The sequence below is a fragment of the Scardinius erythrophthalmus genome (genome assembly GCF_964197995.2).
Source record: "Scardinius erythrophthalmus genome assembly, chromosome: 19".
NCBI classification, from domain to species: domain Eukaryota; kingdom Metazoa; phylum Chordata; class Actinopteri; order Cypriniformes; family Leuciscidae; genus Scardinius; species Scardinius erythrophthalmus.
The window spans coordinates 24,527,576-24,547,492 of record NC_138239.1 but is presented as its reverse complement, the minus strand read 5'-3'; the positions used below and the strand labels follow the sequence as shown (position 1 = coordinate 24,547,492).

General features: G+C 40.2%; 1 protein-coding gene across 1 annotated transcript in view; it reads left to right on the top strand.

Moving 5' to 3' along the window:
* Positions 1-3,278: 3,278 nt before the first annotated feature.
* lrfn5a (leucine rich repeat and fibronectin type III domain containing 5a) overlaps positions 3,279-19,917 on the top strand; it is a gene marked incomplete at its 3' end in the record, with an annotated part of 72,818 nt that continues 56,179 nt past the window's right edge. Inside the window, exon 1 of the mRNA XM_081347474.1 lies at positions 3,279-3,298. The remainder of the gene's footprint in view (positions 3,299-19,917) is intronic.

The following is a 19,917-nucleotide window of genomic DNA, read 5'->3' as shown; positions in this document are numbered from 1 at the left end:
ATTAGTATGATCGTAAGTAATCGATCTCCTGTTCCACACAACACGAGTGTGAAAGCGGTATTACTGCAGCAGCAACTCAAACCTTTATGGCTTAATCAACTGTTGCTCCATTCACTGATGTCAGTGCATTCACTGCATGAAACATTCCAGCACTCGGACCACGTAAGGCTCGTTCTTAATCCCGACCATCTGCTGGATTTCCGTGGACAGGGCTGAGGGTTATACGTGGAACGGAAGTTAGATACAGACAGTATCATGTGCATTTATGGCAAGCTGTATTAGCATTTGTTCCTTTTATAGTACTATTTAATTAGAAAACAGAAGGTAACTTTCTCATTCGTTTAGGCTACTTGTTCCTTTGCTACTGGTCTATCCTAATAGTTACAACACTGTAATTTCAAATTTTCTTCAAAATACTGTCAATATGTGACAGCATATCTGCTTTTTGCGGATGATGTTGTCGTGCTGGCCCCATCAGACTAGGACCTTCAGCATGCACTGGGACGGTTTGCGGCAGAGTGTGCAGTAATGCGGTCGATGTACTGGTCTGTGGTGGTGAAGAAGGAGCTGAGCTGTAAAGCGAAGCTCTCGATTTACCGGTCAATCTACGTTCCTACTCTCACCTATGGTCATGAGCTTTGGGTCATGACCGAAAGGACAAGATCCCGGATACAGGAGGCCGAAATGATCTTTCTCTGCAGGGTGGCTGGGCGATCCCTTAGAGATAGTGTGAGGAGCTTGGTCACTCGGGAGGAGCTCAGAATAGAGCCACTGCTCCTCCACATCGAGAGCCAGCTGAGGTGGCTCCAGCATCTGTTCCGGATGCCTCATGGACGCCTTCCCGGGAAGGTGTTCCGGGCGCGTCCCACCGGGAGGAGACCCCGGGGAAGACCTAGAGGAGGGATTATGTCTCCCTGGGAACGCTTCGGTGTCCCCCCGGGAGAGCTGGAGGAAGTGTCTGGGGAGAGGGAAGTCTAGGCATCTCTGCTTAGACTGTCTGCTGCCCCTGCAACCCGGCCCCGGATAAGCGGAAGAAGATGATGATGATGATGATGACAAACTTTTTTTAAGTATGCATTCCAGTTTTACTAGTAGTTGTTCTTTAGGCACTTTAAGTAAGTGTCCCAACTCTTACTAAAATGTATTCTAGCTTTATTAGTATGTATTCTACTATCCCAATAACTTAAGATTTTTGGTTGCACTTTATTCTACGCTACTTGCACTTACGTATATTAGTATACTTACCTAAGAATGTACTGGGTAGTATAAGGTAACTACGTGAGTTAAGGTTAGTTTTAGGGGTATGTTCAGGGTTAGTACCTAGTTATTATCCAGTTATTCCAATTATTCTAATATGTATAGTACGTACATGGGGAAAAGTAGTAGCCTTTCTGATTAATCATTACAAATGTCAAGTAAAAAGCTATTTTTTACTAGTGAGATTACAATTACAATTGGAAAACACACTAGTGTCTCATTTTTTAACTGTTAGATTTCTTCTTAATCACTTTGTTTTGATATTAAAGATGAAATCGACCAATCATGATTCTGAAAAATAACGTGCAGGGAGCTTACTGTTGCTAAAGTAATAAACACAAATTTCACTTGCATCTCAGTAGCAGGTAAACAGTGTGCTCTTATTTAATTGTTGGAGTTGAATTTGTGGATATTTCAGCAACAAACAGTTTGCTATCTTCAAAATTCCTACATCTTGTTTTGACATCCTTCAGGGGGATCCAATTCGCACCCTGCCTAATAATAATATCTAAAGAAAAGTTGCTTTTGAAATTAAAATGAATACGTCCAAGTCATAAATTCTGAATCATTGTTAATATTTTCTCATTTCTTGGGCTTCACTTTTGACATCTGTATATGACTTTCTTCTTTCAGCCAAACACAATCAGAGTTATATTGAAACAAATATCCTGGCTCTTCGAAGCTTTATAATGGGATTGAATAGTAACTTCATCCACCCATCAGAAAAGTAATCCATACGGCTCCAGGGGGTTAATAAAGGCCTTCTGAAGCGAAGCCCTATTTGTTTAAACTGCATATCTAGGATGGCTTGAGGGTGAAAAAATATAGATAATAGCAGATCATTTTAATTTTTGGGTGAACTTATAAACATGAGAATGATTTGGTAGGCTACTACACTGTTTCTAGTCTGCTTGATCATTCTCCCAAAATCTCGCGCTGCTGCTGTTGCCACACAGGGGTTTAGGCTCCTGTTTCCAACTGATGACTGCTAGCTTTGAGGCTGCAGATATAGTCAACCTTGACTTACTACAGTAGTTAAAAACAAACTTTAAGTAAGAACGAAATTTATACTAGGCTACTTTGTTCTAATGAATAAACGATAAAACAGCTTGCCATAGTCCGTGGTCTTCTTTACCTTTTCTGTCATCTTCGAACCCTAAATCAACAGCACTTCTCACTGAGGGGCGCAGAGTGACACGCGTATCAAGTATTGCGAGCGTCAGTCTGAGCCAATCCGCGATGACGTCCTGCATTCTCTCTCCCAATCCAAACAGCAGGGTAGAGAGAACAGCCGTTATACGGATGATCCCAGACAGTGGCTGGTGCAAAACTAGTTTGTTTAAACAGCTCGACCGTTATTATGAGGAATTTGTTCCGTCTTCCCGCTTCATGTGCAATTAATTAGACCTCTCTTTACATTTTTTAGCATCCTGTGTGTTATATCGACTTATCGGAGAAATTTCGAGTTATTAATCCATCTTCAGTCGCGTGTGGAGAGCGTACGCAGCCTGAGGAGAAGACACTTTTGATACCTTTTGGATGGAGGGCTGGCGCGAAAGGCAGTCGGTCAGTGACTGTGTGGATTAAGCTGGGGGGAAGTACTTGTAAAGGTGCGGTGGTGTGAAGGTCTCCCTGCTGAGATTTGAGTTGACTTCCCGGGTTTAATGCGGACGAAAGCTCGCGCTCGAGCGAGGTGCGTCGACGGGCGGGAGGAGAATGGCACGAGCTTCCGCGCTTCTGAGGGGAAAACAAGTACTTAGCTTCCTTGAGGGGCGTTGGGCACGTTGCGCAGGAATTTGACTGTCCCTCAGTACGTTATTTGGGGATATCAATCCATTACTTCGAAAGGAAAAAAAAATATCCCATTGGATTTTAGTGGTTTTGGATATGGGCTTTGGGGTGTTGGATGCCTTCATATCACGCGCACCTTTGAATTTAGTGTGAATCCAGTGGAGCACAACATGGGAAAATATGACAAGTGAGAAGATTCGGTTCCTCTGACCCTCGGTGCTTCAAGCAGGACTGGTGTTCCTTCTGCTAGGTAAACTTTTCAGTCTGAATATTGAATGGTTTGTCACATTGAACTGTCCCTTCTCGACCTTAAAGAATTGGTGCCGAGAGTCCGAATCTCTTTTCAGAGTGTCTAGATGTCTTTGGCTGATCGGGCTTTGGTTTTTAGACAAGGTCAATATATATCTTCAGGTATAATATTTTATTTTGCGCTCAAAAATGAGAAATAGCTACATTGAGATGGTTTATCACAGCATATTGTATCTGGTTCATGCATTAAATATAAAGCCATGATTTGGTCTGAGTGCTTGTATAGTTCAGATAATGGGATGGATGGGTTTGTGTAGCTATATGTGTGTGTGTGTGTGTGTGTGTGTGTGTGTGTGTGCGCGCGCGTGTGCGTGTGTTGGGCGGTGGAGGGGGTTATGTTGAAAGACTAGATCAAAATCAATTATTTTATATGCACCCACATCCGTAATCTGCTCTATTCTAAGTAGTGATGACAATAAGAGTGACATTCTCTGTCATTTTTATTTTATTTTATTATTATTTATTTATGTATGTATTCATTTATTTATTTATTTATTTTGTGAAATATTCACTATCAGAAGCAATGAAGTAATGTTCTTCAACATTGGCACATATTCTGTCAATGATACAAAAGGCGTATCCAGTCATGCGAACTTGGCTTAAAAGTGGTATTTAAAAAAAAAAGTGTGTCTTTCTAAAATATTGTTATTTTTGCAAAATATTGTAAAATATGTGAATTTATAGATTGGAGTTGTCTTCCTATAGTTCCATCTTTTAGCATACAGTATATATATATATATATATATATATATATATATATATATATATATATATATATATGAGAGGTATGAACTGCTGTAACCATTTCGCAGTGGTATTTGGATATATTCAGATGTTTGAGTTGTATGCAGCTTTTTGATGATCCTAAACAAAAAAAAAATAATGTTCTCACAAGAAAACAATTATCCCCACATGCTTCATTTGTGAAACTCTTTTTTTTTTTTTTTTTTTACTATTATTTAAACACTTTATATAAAGTTTCAATTATATATAATTTATGTTCTAAACAATATTTTAGATCTAAATGCAGAGTAATATGCAATCTTTCTATATATCTTTTATTTTAAATTAAGTAAAATTCCATCAGTTTCCTTGACATAAATGTGCAATTTTGTCTTGAATTACTTGAAAATAAATGCAATTGCTAATATATATTGTTGTTCCTAAGTTCACAAAATGCCAATACAAGATACGTTGTTTGATATGAAGCTGCTGTATATTTTTTTCACACAGAGTAGATGGGTAACTGAACTGCAGCACCTCTTCCACTGGCTGGTGGTGCTATAATTCAATTTATGGCTCACACAGCAGCTCTTAGGGCCGAGCGCACTGTCTTCCTGGATAGGGGTGTGGGAAACTGTGGTTATGTCATGCTGACAAGACTGTATATGAGGAAAGAGGGTTATATACTTTATATTTGCATATTCATATTACAGTACAGTAACAAACTGCATATTTAATGTGTTATTGTTTTATGAAGCTGCTTGCATATTGGCCTTGTGGTTGACAGTAACCAGCCATTTTAACATTTACTATATAGCATTGATTTCCATTCATTGCGTAACATTGAAATGAGCACGTTTTCCAGCACCATGGACAGCTCCTAAATCTCCTGCGCTGTGTTGTTGAATGTGGTGCCAGAATGCCAGAAAGTCCTTCAGACTTGTTTAATTACTCTTGCTGAGCTTAGACCCATGATATGATGAGATGGAGCCAAGAAGACAGCAAGAGCGCAATGATTCCCACAGCTTGCATGATTGTTTGAGTAAGGAATTGTAAAGGGGAAAAAAAAAAAGATTATCACACTCATTGAGTTATTTTGCAGTGCAGAGTAAAACTGAGCTTTCCTTGAAATTATGCAACTAGCAGGTCGCAATCACAGCAAGTTTTAGTTGATTTATAGTCATATGCATGTAAGCTGCTTGTTTGAGATAGGCGTTACATGTGTGACTTTGCACGTGAGGAATTAGGAGACATGTTAGCTGTGCTGAGATGGTGAAACCTAATATGCCTCTGTTTACAGCTGTCTGGAGGAGCAGCCATGTCTCTGGTTTGTTCCTGTGCTGTTTTTTTTTTTTTTTTTTTGCTTTAAATATAGAGATGAGAGGAACCTGAAAGCTATGTATATGTGTATGGTTGAGTAAAGGGTAATCCTATGTTTATTATTCTTTTAGTTTGTATGACTTTGTTTGATGTCATGAAGTAAAAGGTTAAATCACATCTCTCAGTCAATCATCCATGTTGTTTTCTGTGGGAGATTTGTATAGTATATCTGCTCTGACTGGTATAGAGTATTTTCAGGCTTGGGTGGCCATCTGTTGCCTGACCTGTCTCTGAATTCAGTCAGCTAAGACAGATGAATTAAACACAATAGATCTGTGACTCAACTAGATGAATGTAAACATGTCAGTAAAGATTAGACAATGGATATGAGGTCAAATCCCAACCTTAAGTGCACGTGACCTCATATCTAACTTTTGAGGCATGCCGCTCAAGATGTATGCCAATATTTTCCCTAGAAAGGTACTGTACTCCTCAGGTTTTTTTTTTTTTTTGTTTTTTTTTTGTTGTTGTTGTTTTGTTATTGCAGGTCTGCACAGGTTAAAACAACCCAGCAGTGTTTCTGCAGATGCTGTGAGGAACCACCTGAATCTTCTGGAAGCTATTTTTGAGTCGCAGAGGGCAGAGTCACTGGGATGTAAAAAGCTTTTGGGCAGGCATTCAGGAAATGTTTGGCGAGAGAAGTAAACTGAAACAATTCCAGTCAAAACAGCCAGATTTTGAAGCAGCATATAATCACAACATAGCCACAGTGAGGTCACGATCAGCACTAAGCGTTCTGAATGTCGGATTCGGGAGTGCTGGCGTTCGGAGATGGGGAGAGTGTGCTTGCTGTCAGAGTGACGGGAGAGGCGGTGAAGTAAAATGGCAGAGGTTCGAGTGGGAGTCACTTTAGGGGGTGTTTGTCTGTGATAATGAGCTGTCACTGAGGCACTGGTGCCTTGTTTTGATCTTGCCACCCTGCTGCTTTAAGCAAGAGAAAAGTGACAGCTGTGAATAGAAATAGAGTCTGTGTACAAAGGCCAATGAGGCTATAATGCCATTAGTTATGTGTATGTGTTGGAGAGTGGAGAATTTCTTTTGTGTTCAGAGGAAATGGTGTGTGTGTGTGTGTGTGTGTGTGTGTGTGTCTTGTACTGGACAGTGGTAGATGTGGTCTACTGAGACTTGAACAGAAAAAAAATGATCATGAATTAGAAGCCTTCAAGTGTAAAAACAGGAAATAAATCACCAGAAGGAAGAGGAAGTGACAAAAAAAAAAAACGAATTATCTAATCTAATAATAGCATAATACTATTATCAATACTCTAGTGGATTCCCTACCATTTGTAAGTGCTGCAGCTCAAATGAGACATATGGACTTTATCAAAGCATAATTTTAATGATGTTCAAGATGTCCCAATGTTTTTTTCTTTTTGGTTATATATTTAATATGAAGTAATTTACCATCTACCACATCTACATGTGTGAGGAAACTAGGTCATAGAACGATAGATAGATAGACAGACAGACTGGAATTAAAAATGTTGTCATCATGTACTTATCATTTTACAAATGACTTTCTTCTGCATTTTGAAGAATGCTGGGCATTGACTTCCATTGTATGTAAAAAAAAAAAAAAAAAAAACATTGAGACATTTCTCAAAATATCTATTCCACAGAAGAAAGCCATACAGGTTTGTAACTATATGTGGTTATTATGACAGAATTAACATTTTTAAAAACTAAAATTAAAACTATCCCTTTAAGATGTATAGCACTGTGACATTTTTATTAACAGATAGCATATTTTTCTTCAAATTTCTTTACTGTAACAAAAAATACAAAGCATCATTCTAAAAATAATGTTTAAATTTAGTTTTAAATCATTTTATTTAAACCCCAATGAATTAAATTCATTACAAAAATACTATAACTTATTTTTTCACAAAACTGGAATGTCTAACTTTGATACGATACCTTGAAAAATATAGATATTCGATACCATTTTTGATACCATGGGGAAAAAACTGTTTACATGAATACTTGCCAAGACGGGCCTTTTGACATAATTATGTGTGTATTTGATCATTTAAGTGCCATAAACCAATTTGATACTCACGACTCTCAAGCTTTTTGAGAGACAGCTTTATGTGCATGCATTCTGGGTGAGCACGAAACTTGTGAGGATGAGTAAAATTATGCCGAGTGAGTAAGAGGAGCCGGTTGTGTGTCAACTCGCTGTCGGAGAGAAGAGTGTGAGAAAGCACAGCAGGTACTGGTCGATTCGATACTGTGGGAAATGAGTATGGGAATTGTTTCAGATATTTCAGTATCAATACATATTTAAAAATCTATATTTTTGACAACACTACATTAAATTAATGATGAGTTATGGTGTTTGGGTTTAGTTGATGTATAGATAATCGATGTATTCATGTGCTTGGGTTTAGTTGATGTATAGATAATCGATGTATTCATGTCGATGCAAATGGTCATAAAAAATCTTTAATGCAAAATAAAGTTAGTATTGTTTTTGTTTTATATAGGAGTGAAATATAATCTTTGTGCATATTCATGACAGATTTCATGATTTTCATCCGCATGTGTACTGAATTAACACTGAGTTCCAATAAATGTAGTGGAGTAGACCATAAAATGAGCTTTGTGATCCAAAGCACTAACGGAGTCAAAAGATTATAGAAGTGTTGATATGCAGTGTTTGTGCAGTTGTTTGTTGTTGTAGTGCCAATGAAAGCCTTTGGTGACTGAAGATTCATCAGGCCTCTCTGATCTAGAAATAAATCATCAGCGTGCATTAGCTGTCAACTGCATTAGCATATCGCCGCTACCTTCTGCTTTCCTCTGTATGGAGCAAAGCCTGTGTCATCCATAACAAGATTAATAGTTCTTAGCTAACCAAAGCTAGGCCTATCTCTTTAAAGTAGCCCATGCATCCACACTGCACTTATTTAAGCCTCATCATCCGAACAGAACTGGCTTGGAATATTTGTTTTCTCTGATCTCTGTTATAGGGATTTTCTGCAATGCCAATCTCATGTCTAATCTAATCAAATATTAGTCTTGTATTCACAAGGTGAAAATGGGATAAATATTTGTGTTGTGTTCTGAGAAAGGAAGTGTTTTATTTTTGTGAGTGCATTTGAGCATTAGACCTGGGGTGCATCTCATTCAGCTCCCTAGTTCAGTATTCAGGGCACTGATCAGGGAGTCGGCCATTTTAAGGGCTGTCTCAATCGCAGAATCCTTCCAGGGCACTGAAACATTCGCTCCCTAAAAAACTCCCACAGTGCATCATGAAAACGAGGGAGCATCGTTGCTCACTATGTTCCCTTAACGGAAGTTCAGAAGCACAAAATTGAAATCAAGTGAGCCAACTCACTACACAAGATGGTGCGATAGATGTTTTTAAAAATACAAATAATTATTTTATTATATTTAAGCATAAACATACATCGCTAGACGGGTAATGAACATACTCTAGCGAACAATTATAATTAGATGAAATGTAAAGTATTTATCTTAATATACTTTAAATAAAATTGCAAGTAATGTCAGAAAGAAATGCTCTGCTGTTGTTCATAAATACCAGTAGTGATGTTGTACTGAGTAGTGAGCCAGCGTCCTTTACTGTCCTTACCAGTGCCCGAATTCTTGAATACAATATATTGATTCACAAGCTAAGGAGTTGATTGAGACACACCCCTGGTCTTTTCTGATGTGTTTAGATTACAGACATAGAGGAAGAGCCATTAACGGCATGGATGACCTTAATCTGATCCAGGTGTCACAATTAATCACACGTGTGTAAGTTCACATGACTAGCAGCATTAGCTCTACTGTCACATTCAAGATGTTTACTTTCTATGTTCTGCATACACTAAAACTAAATATATAAAGGTTATTTATTGGCATTACAATAAGAACCTTTAACATCAATGGAACCTTTGCACAAAAAGGTTCTTTATAGTGGAAAAGGGTTCTTAGATTATTAAATGCAAATTATTAAATTATTAAACTAGGAAAAAAAAATAGTCGATCTCCGAATGCAAAGTAACAGGGAGGAGAGTAAAGATGGAAAGCTCCTAAAGTTTCCTTATAAATTCACAGATAATTTGTTGTTTTGTCGTTAGTGAAAATCAATATTGACCTTGTATTTGAAAAAGGCTCATATTAGAAGCAATACAAAAATTCAGAGTCAGTTCATTCACTTTCGGAGATCGACTATTTTTGACTGTCAAAATGCCTACAGTGAGTTGTTCAAAATCTTTCTTTTTATGAAAACTCTGTGTACACAAACAATGTTCTCAATGCTCGAGTTCATGTGTAGAGCCCCTGGTGATACTTCGAGCAAAGTTTCATGTTGTGTCGAGCCTTCTTAGTGTTTTAAAAATAGTGATTTTTGATGCTATCATAGAAGTGCCCCAAGCACTCTCATTCAAAAGGCAATTTGACCTAAAACGGAAATACGGACAAACTTAAAAGTGGCGTTTCCATTCTAATTATGCTTTTAAACGAAAGTTTGCCTCGGGTAGATTAACAAAAAGACCCTAGGTTGCATTTTGGCGAGAGTTACCCTTTCATGAAGAACCTTTCTGTTGCACAAAAGGTTCTCTATCAGGGGAGATTTACGTCCTACCGCTCTGGTTGTTGTGCGGGACTTATATTTTGATGACATGGTGGACATTTATTTCGACAGCGCTGAGAACACCAGCTTCTGAGCACACAACGCTCCCATTCTCCTGATCATTAGATTACGTTCTGTTTAACAGTCCTATTTAATACAAAGAACTGTTATACAAAGAAAGTAAACGGTATACGAAAAAAGTATTATAGAGTTTGCCGTGTGGTTGATGCTCAATGTCACTAGCTGAGCAGAAATACATAATCATGTTTTGCTTGATCCCTTCAAATTCGCGTTGGATTTCCTCCTTAGCATAAACGTTGAGAAGTGCCTGGACTTCGGCGTCAGGTCCATCTTTTGTTGTTTTCCATGTTCGTGGAGGCGTTCCTAACTTCCTATAAATGAAATTGTTCACAGTTCCTGCGGTGCGAACATGCCAAAAAGCGGGTACTTCTCCCAATAGTTATTGGAACTATGAAACTATGCAAAAGCACCTACTGTATAGAGGGAAACGTTTTTTAGGGGCTGTTTACATGACTACGTTTTCAACTAAAAACGTAAAAACAAAATATGCGCTTTGGCCGTTCATTTACACAGCAACAGCGGTTTAGGTGCCTGAAAACGCAAACTTTTGAAAACGGGTTTCAGAGTGCAAGTTTTTGAAAACGGTCTGTGTAAACAACAAAAACGCAAATCTCTGAAGACGGTGATGTCACGCACATGCATATTACGTTTTCAGTCTATAGTGTTTCAGTGCCATCTAATGACCTGGTAGCAGAATACACGGTTTTTAGACATTTTTGCGGATCCATGTGAATAGGGATCGTTTTGACAATGGTGTCATCTGTGCGCGGAAAACTCCATTTTAAGCATATCATTGTCGTGTAAACGTACCCTTAGATTATTAGAATGTTCTTCACGTTAAAACAATGTGTATTTTAGAACTGATCACTGAAGGAAACTTTTGAAACCTTTATTTTTAAGAGTTTAAGGTAAAGTGCAGAGGAGTGACTTTGTTGAGCTGATCTGAGTGAGTAAAACACTGTAACACCGTCTGATACAGAGGGTGGCATCTGATACAGCTCCCCTGCTGCAAACATGGCTGGCCAGGTTTGGCTTGCAGTAAGTGGATCTTACTAAAGTAAGCAGATATAGTCATAAAAGAGGTCTGCTGCTACTTTAAAAGGAGACAGTATCACCCGGAATGCCTGATATACTCACTTAAGTGGTAAAGAGTGCATTAAAGCTCTTTCTGTATTCTTGCACCATTTTCTGGTAATGAAAATGGCTGCTTATCTACAGGCGTACACAAGCACAAACTATATAGTGTGGCTAGGCGATGTGTCCTACGCCAAGATACCCTAATTGCACTTCACTTGGCCCAGCTGATGAAGATAGAGATTCGGTAGGTGCGTTTATTGCATATATGATTACCTCCTCTGGCCTCTGTCTCCTGCGCATATTGACACTAAATGATGGACTAAAATGGATGTATGCACATCTGTATTCAGGGTGAATGTCAGACTATAATGGCTTAATGCAGTCTCTCTCCCTCTCACTACGGCCATGAGAGGCTCAAAGCAGATATAAGTCTGCCAACAGCTGGGTGGAATACAAATGCACCACCACACCGCTCTCTCATCAGCCTGTGATTTATCACACACCACAAACTATTTCTGGCCTGTGTTTATAGGGGCTTGTTGTCCGACCTATGGGGATCGGTTGTTTTTCATTTACTTATCTAAAAGAATACAAAAAGTACTTGCTGGGAAGCGCACGTAACCCAGGGATGACATGAGATAACAATTAAATAATAACTTAAAGGTGCTGTATGTAGCTTTTCTACCAAAACGAATCCTTTTTTTATTGCCTGTGTGTGAAGGGGTTGTAATCTCACAATAAAATTATCCACTTTGCGGGTTTTGTTATTACCTCTGAAAGCATGTAACAACATTGGCTATCGAATCATTCGTCGTTGGTTTGAATTAACAAATTCGGACTCTCTGTGTTTTCTAAGCACATTCCTGCCCAAAACGTTCTTTGCTAAGCTTATCAGAGCTTGTAACCTCCTGACTTCGAAATTACAAATCATACGCCAGGCTCCATAAAGACTGGAACAACTTGACTTTTACGATCTAAATTGCACCTTGGAGAATAATAAAAGTCCATACATTCTCTTCACTTTGCAAAGTTCTACATTCCAAACCCCCCCTTTTCCCCTCTCTGGACCACAGAGAGATAACGAAACTTGAAACTTTCTACACACACACACACACACACACACACAAACATCCTCCTATAGAAATATAGTTTTAATGTATGTAACTCAGATTTGGGTTTGATCTTCCTGTACGCATGTTTTATTAATTTGTTTGACCATATAATTATGATTTTCTAGAGGTGTGGTTTTGAAATGTATTCTTTAATCAATAGTGTTTTAGTTAGAGAGGGTTCACTAACATTCTCTGGCAATCCCTTCCCCCCTGTGTGGAACTGTGTTTTATTACCTAACGGAATGTTAGCCAGAAGAGCAGAATTAGGTGTTCATCCTAGATATTTTATATGTATAACCATTGAAGAAATATGTAAGCCTGAATGTAATTTCTCTTTTTCATGATTGTTCTTCTCTGTGATGGGTTTTTGTATTCTTGTAAACCGTAAAGGAATAATGTCTCAGATGTGCACCCTTTTTCAATCATAGATATGCCATGTGGATCTTTTTAAAAAGTCTAATTTTCATTCCCACTTGTAAATGCACATCACATTTTAGGTTAGTCTTATTCCCAGTTAATCGAACTTTTAATACTTATCTTACAGAGTAAGAAGGTACTTCTAGGCCGTAGCTTTTAAACATACCAAATTTGGTCTTGAATTAAACCTCCATATACCCGTAGGAAAGATATGGATACCAAATTATGATAAAATGCATTTTACTGCAGTTATAATTGTTTAACGTAGAAATGGCATGATCCTAAGACTGCCATAAAACATGCAAATCAAACTCATAGTGAGACAAAGAACTTTTCTCCCGCCTGGAATTTCGCATTCCAATTGGCTCAAGCCCCAGGGAGGAGTGAAATTCCTGTGCCCTAGAAAAGCGGTTACACTCCGCGTTCCGTTCAGTTCTGTTCTGTATTTCCTTTCGTCTTGTTTTTGTTCCTGCACTTTCACGAACCCGCCTCGTCAGCGAGAAGACCTTATGGCTCCCTTTGGGAGCGTTTTCAATTTTCTTTAAGTATGTTCTTTATTTTCGTCTTCGGACTCCATGAAGCAAACGCAGCAGACAACTTCAACTCAGAAAGAAAGACTCTTTCGAAAACCCCGCTACCGCGCTCACCAGAAGACACAAGAGCGCGAGCCCGGCTTTCTTAAAGAAACACACGCACGATGGTCTTAGGACACACGCATGAACTCTGCGTTCTTCAGCAACAAAGAGAACCATTTTGCAAGATAAGTTTATTGAACTTTTAATGTGATTTGATTCCTTGCTGTCTCTCAAAAGGTTACCTGTGTTTTTGCGATGAGAGAGAGCATCTCGGTGATCTCTCTCATCCTGAACTTTAGTTTCACTTTCTCCCTTTCATCCTCTCCCTATCTCATCTGTTATCCGTTTGGTCTTGTAATGTTTTCATCCGTATGTTTCTGTTGTAAATATGTATTTACTCTGTGTATAGGCTACTCGTAGTTTCGATGTAGTATTAGTCTAATTATTAAATTCCATATGTCCTTGACTGACTCTGTTTTAATTGCCCATGTTACTTAGTCCCTGAAATGTTCGATCTTAGCTATATGCTTTACCTTGGCTACGATTTAAGTAACCTAATTTTAGTCTACAAACACCGAGAGTGTCTTTTCAAGGCCTGGAAAAGATACTCTTTCTCGTGTTTGTAAGAAGGATAATTTTCCTTGAGAGTTAATTTAATCTTACGTACAATCTGTTCGCTGGACAAACAGATTGTTTGATAACTAAATTAATTCCATTAAAGTTATCCCATAACTTCGAGCTGAAATAAGAACAATTGATGTATTAATGACGAACCATAACCCGTTATGGTAATCGTTCATATATCAATCTAGTTCAGCTGCGATAAATTAATGTAACTGTAACATACAAAATATTAATCATATTCATGATTAATTATTAAAATTCCCTATAGATCATTTGAGCTAATATTAATATTAATGTACGACCCATTGTTTTTACAGTTTTGGTGGAGAATGCGGGCATTTCAAACTTTGTTTATGGGCAAATTCAGTTTCAGTTAAATGTGTATTATGGCTATTGATAATTGTAACATTACACGCGCGTTTTTGTGAATTGTGAGAATGAGTCGCGCTCAAACTCTCCAGCTGACTACAAAGTCAGTAGGCCAAACGTTACATATTAACAAGTTGCTAAAATATGCCTAAACAATTTTAGCACTGTTAAATGCTACACTGCAGTAGCCTATTTAATATTACAAATGTCAGTTAAGAGATGAAGAAATATCTCTGCAGTTGATACATTTCTAATATTTGTTTTAAATCACTGTGAACGAAGAATTCTCACGTGCGTATTACCGGTATTAATAAATATGTTTTGAAGCGAGCTTCCTTCTAAACATACCTTGCATGCAAATGTCGTTATTGAATTTGTGGTGAACCACAGTGATATTCAAAAATTAACGATAAAACTCCTGGTCGAAAAAATGGATTAGCTACCCAATTTTTAAACCAACACACTTAAATCATAAAGTGCTATTTTGATAAAGTGCGTATGGGAGTGCAACAGACGTACAATTCCTGTTGTCCACATTTGAGTATTTGCGGCGAAGAAACCCCGCCATACTCTCTTGTGCAGTATTAATAGCACCAAAAGGTCCGCCGAGACCTCTGTCTAATTTGTGATTGTTGCAGAAAATCAGCGCGTTACGCGATCTGAAAAGCTGAATTACATGGAAATTGGGTGTAATTCCATTAACTAAACGCCAGAGGGCGTTCGTTAAGTGTTTAGAAGTTTCAAATTACGCGCCCCCACCGACGTCACCCTGCGTGAGCGCCGCCTCCCACTGACGTCAGCCTGCATGAGCGCAATTACGCCACCTTGTGGCCAGTTATCAAATAACGCTCTCTTTACTGCTGAAGTTTTTTTTTTTTCCCTGTGAATTAATGTCTAAACTCTAAATAACTATTCGCATTTACAGCTTTGCTCGGGCGAATATTAATTTGTGTTAGACCATTTTCCTGCTTTTAACTGATACATTTACTCTGAGTTTGGTTCAAACAAGATTTGAATTAAAACTTAGATTAAATCTCAGCCATTCCCTTAGAGGAAACAACGGCACCTAGTGGCCGCCTCCCGCTAGGTCGGTCCACTCAGCTCTCTTTTCTCTCTTTTCAAATCCTGTCATGAATTGTTTTATTTCTACTTTTCTCTTTTGATTGTTTATAATTATTGTAACACCTCACTGTTACTATTAATTATTATGGGATATTATTCTGAGTTCTCCGTTTCTTTACATGCTCATTTATTAAACTAGTTTGAATTTTAAATTTAAATTGAGTTGTGCATTCAGCCACTTACATCCACTTGAAGGAAACAGCACCATCGTGTGGCCTTGTGGATACTAAGTCGGCATCACTATTTTCCTCGTTTCACTCTTTTATATCGTCTTTCTCTCCTGATTATTTTTATAAATAGGACTGATACTTTAGGGTATCTGGATTAGTATAAGATATCATTCTGATCTATACATTTCCTTACATGCTTATTTTAAATTTTAATTTAAACAAGTTTTGAATTTTTAATATGAATTAAGTTTTCGGTTTGCCAGGTTAAGCACAGAGAGGGAGCACGCCCCCTTGTGGTGAAAACACACTACTGCGGCCTGCCTCTTCTCCTGGGTTCATCCTGCCATTTCATTTTGATTTTGATTTTCAATTCTTATTTTTTTATTCTATTATTTTTTTTTTCTACTTTTTTCTCCTATCTCTCTTTTGGGTTAGGTTATTTTGATAATTACCATCATTATCATAATTTCCTTGTCATTTTATTATTATTTAGTAAAACCTTTGACTCTTATTGCCACATAAATAATTAATCCATTTTGGGTTTAAACAAACTAGCCTTAATTCACTTTAAGTTTCACTTGTTTATCCGTTGTGTATTTATAGGTGGCATTCACTAGAGCACTGTGGGGAGTTGCAGTCATCTCGGGTTGGTTTCCGCGAGTGAGGTTGCCCAACCGGCGTTACTGACACTTGACGTACGTGTTGTTTCGGACACTTCCAAATCCCGTACCATCGTTGCGGCACGCAACTGTGACATTAGCAATTTGGCACTCCAAAGGTCAACCGCGCCAGCCGACACACACAAAGCAATTTTGGGACAATAAACCCGAACTGAGGCCTAAAAGTGGGCCACTCTTCAAGAGAGTTCCGGGCTAAAACCCAATTTTGCCGTGTTGTCTGGCCGGGGAAACCTTGGTGTTGCCAGGTTGTGCTGTAAAGTCGCAAGTTGTCTGAGAGGGCGCAGCGAGGTACAGGGAGATAACGAAGCTGCCTGAGGACACTGCGGTCAGGTGTTGGGAACCGTCGGAGGGGTTGACTGAGCCACGGGTCCCACCAGAGCGGCTTCAATTCACCACAGGTAAACTAAATTTAGTAAAACCCCTTTCCTGTCTAAGCCACAAAAGATTAGATATTCCCTTGGGTACATTCTAGATGTTTGGCCCATCTCTTCTCTAAGCCATACCATCTTCCTAGGTTTCCTACCCCGATAGCCCCACTCACCTGTTGGCCTATCTCAAACCCTAGCAGTGGTAATAGCTTAGGTCTCTTTATCCTCTTGAACACGTACTGTGTTACTATTCTGTTTATTTAATTTCAGACCTAGTCATCACTAGTGTTTTGTTTTACCTCAGTCTTTTCTATCCTTTGTTCTGTTGTGATTTGGTTCTTTCATTTCACCTAGAGACAGTAACCTGTGAGAGCCACCAAGGAAGCTAAATAGTAGAGTGATAACCAGCAGCCAGTGTCACCACGTGACCCGCTAGGCTACTGCCTGTCAAATTTCCATTGCAGGTCCTTTGTCGACCCAAGTTAATTGGAACTGTCTAACTGTGCATCAGTTAGCCCCAAAATTCTCATAAACGGCATAGCCCGTATGAGTATAGCTCGTTAACCTTAGAACGAACTTGCATTGGTCTCTTTTTGTGTGTGCTGTGCTTCTCTCACCCACAGTGAGCCAGGATGTCCCGTTCATCCAGTCCAGCAGTCCACGGGGGCAGCCTCTCGACATGGTTGAAAGCAATGACTACCCCCTTCCTGCCCAAGGACGCCAGTGACCTGCAGCATCTGAGCCAAACGCAACTGGACACCGAGCTAGACGAGCTGATAACACACGATCCTACCCAAAGCTACAACTACAAAGACTGGGCCAGGATCGTCAGCAGCGTCACCCACAACGTCGTCGCCCAGGCGAGGCTCAGCGAACGGCGCAACATCGACCTGGAGCAGCAAGCAGCAGCGCTACAGCTTCAAGTGGAGGAGGCCTGGAAAGACCAGGCCCGAACCCAGAGTCGTCTAGATCAGCTCCTCCTCGAGACCCAGAACCAGCGCGAGAAAGAGGACGCCACAGATCCAGCGCTACAGAAAGAAGTAGAAAGACTTCGAAATGCCCTGCAAGATCTGCGCCTCGACACCGACCAAAGAGAACAGTTGGAGAGAGAAACCAGAAAAGAACTCGACGAAAAACTCCAACAAAGTGACGCTCTCCTAGAGAGAGCCGAGACTGAACTAAAAGAAGCAGAAGCAAAAGCCAGGGCCTGCGAAAAACATTTGCAAACGGCCCGAGCTAAAATCAGCGAGCTTACTCTGCAGAGAGACGAGCTCCAAGATGAACTTGACACTGTTCATGCAGAACTGAAACCTTCTTACAGACTGCAGAGTGGCTGGAACGGAGAAACGCACATCACAGAGTTTCCCCTGACCAGCTGGTCCGCACCTTTCAGCCAAGAACCCAGAGCTGAAAAGGGAGATGTAAGCCCACCGCTCAAGACATCACCAGCCAGCTTCCAAGACCATCTGTCAACAGCAAAAGGGGGAGGACCCTTTCAGAAAACCCATGCCACTAACCACGGCACGACCCCCCGAGAACTTGACAAGCTAGCTCGAAACATTCCTATGTTCGATCCAGATTCTGCAGGACATTATGACATTCATGCTTATTTAAGAGACATTGACTTTCACGTGCAAACTGTCGCCAACATGACGGCTTGGGACAAATTGTATTTGTTAAGAATAACGGCTAGTAGTGATGTTCGTAGTTTTCTAGACCGTCAACCACAGGCTGTCAAAACGGACTTCCAACAATTACGGCAAGCTTTGATCAGTGAATTCTATGATCCAGACTCCGATCAAGGTTTCATCGCTGCTGTAGACCTCAAACAAGGTCGGCGTGAACACCCCCAGACCTACTACAACCGACTCCGACAAGTCTTCTTCGGAGCACGGAATGAGCCAGGGATGGAACAGGATGTTACATTTAGAACTCTTTTCATGCGGAATCTCCATCCAAACTTATCCCATCATATTGGGGTTTTGGCCGATGCACGGGCCATGTCTACCCAACAGCTGCGTGACTTAGCCCATAAAGCTTACACCAAGCAAAAGACTATTTCTGAAAAGACTGTGAAAAACCCCACAATCTATTCTGTCTCTGGACACTGTTCAAAACTGACTTTAGAGGGTGTCCCACAACACCACAGTCACAGACATTTTTACAGAGAGTCACGACCGTTCCAAACCAGCAGAGGGCAACACAATCGCAGTGGTGCTCGTCCAAAGCACCAGAGCGAGCGCTCTAAAAGATTCCGGGAAACCGGCCGGCGACCCAAGAAGAGCCGATCTCCACCGCCCAGGACAACAAGCCCCGACAGAGAGTGGAACCACTCTCGACACGACACTGGTAAGCTCAAGCCTGAGCTCACATCAGATAACCACAGTGCATCCACGTCTGAGACAGCAGAGATCCTAAAGGTGCTGAAAGAGCTTCTTCACCAGAAACGTTGCAAGAAAGACAAGAAGGACGAGCCAGACATCTTATGCCTAAGCATAAGAACTGAAACCAAACCGTCTGTCCGCCATCTGACTGAGCCAAGCACCTCGAACACTGCTCATCATCCACAGACCACAGAGCTAACTGTCACATCACAACGTGACAGCATCACACAAGCTTCACAGCTGACAGCTGCACACCATGAACGAAACAGCACACCTCCTCACACCAGGTACCAAAATACCAAGGTACCAGAAAACGCTGTTCTGTCTAACTGCCTCCACAGCAAGCTACACGAGACCGGTCCTAACCACCCAACGACCGTCACACCTGCCATGCCAACATTCCTGGGCAACCTAATCAAAAAGGGGGTGGCCCAAAAACTCTACCTGAACATCACGTTGGAAAAGGAAGTGAGCATGGAAGCCCTGATAGACACAGGATCGGACATTACGGTGATCTCAAATCAACTGTTCCAAAGACTCCAATTTAAAGCTAAGAGACAAGACCGAACTCTTACACCTCAAACTTGTGAACTGAACGTACAGTCATACAGTCAACATGACATCCGGCTCGAACAGGTAGCCCACATTCACCTGACGATTGGTCCTTTGAGTCTAGTCCATCCCGTGTTCATCTCAAAAATGGACACTTTTCCGTTCCTCATCGGCAGAGACCTTCTAGATCGTTTTGAACCGTTACTGGACTTGAAACAGCTCAAAGTCTGGGCCCAAGTACGAGAACTTTGCCCCCTCCAGTCACAGCCAGACGGTCAGGTCACAAAGGTCACAGAGTTCATGGGAACTCCCACAGCCAGCCAAAAAGACACAGACTCAGC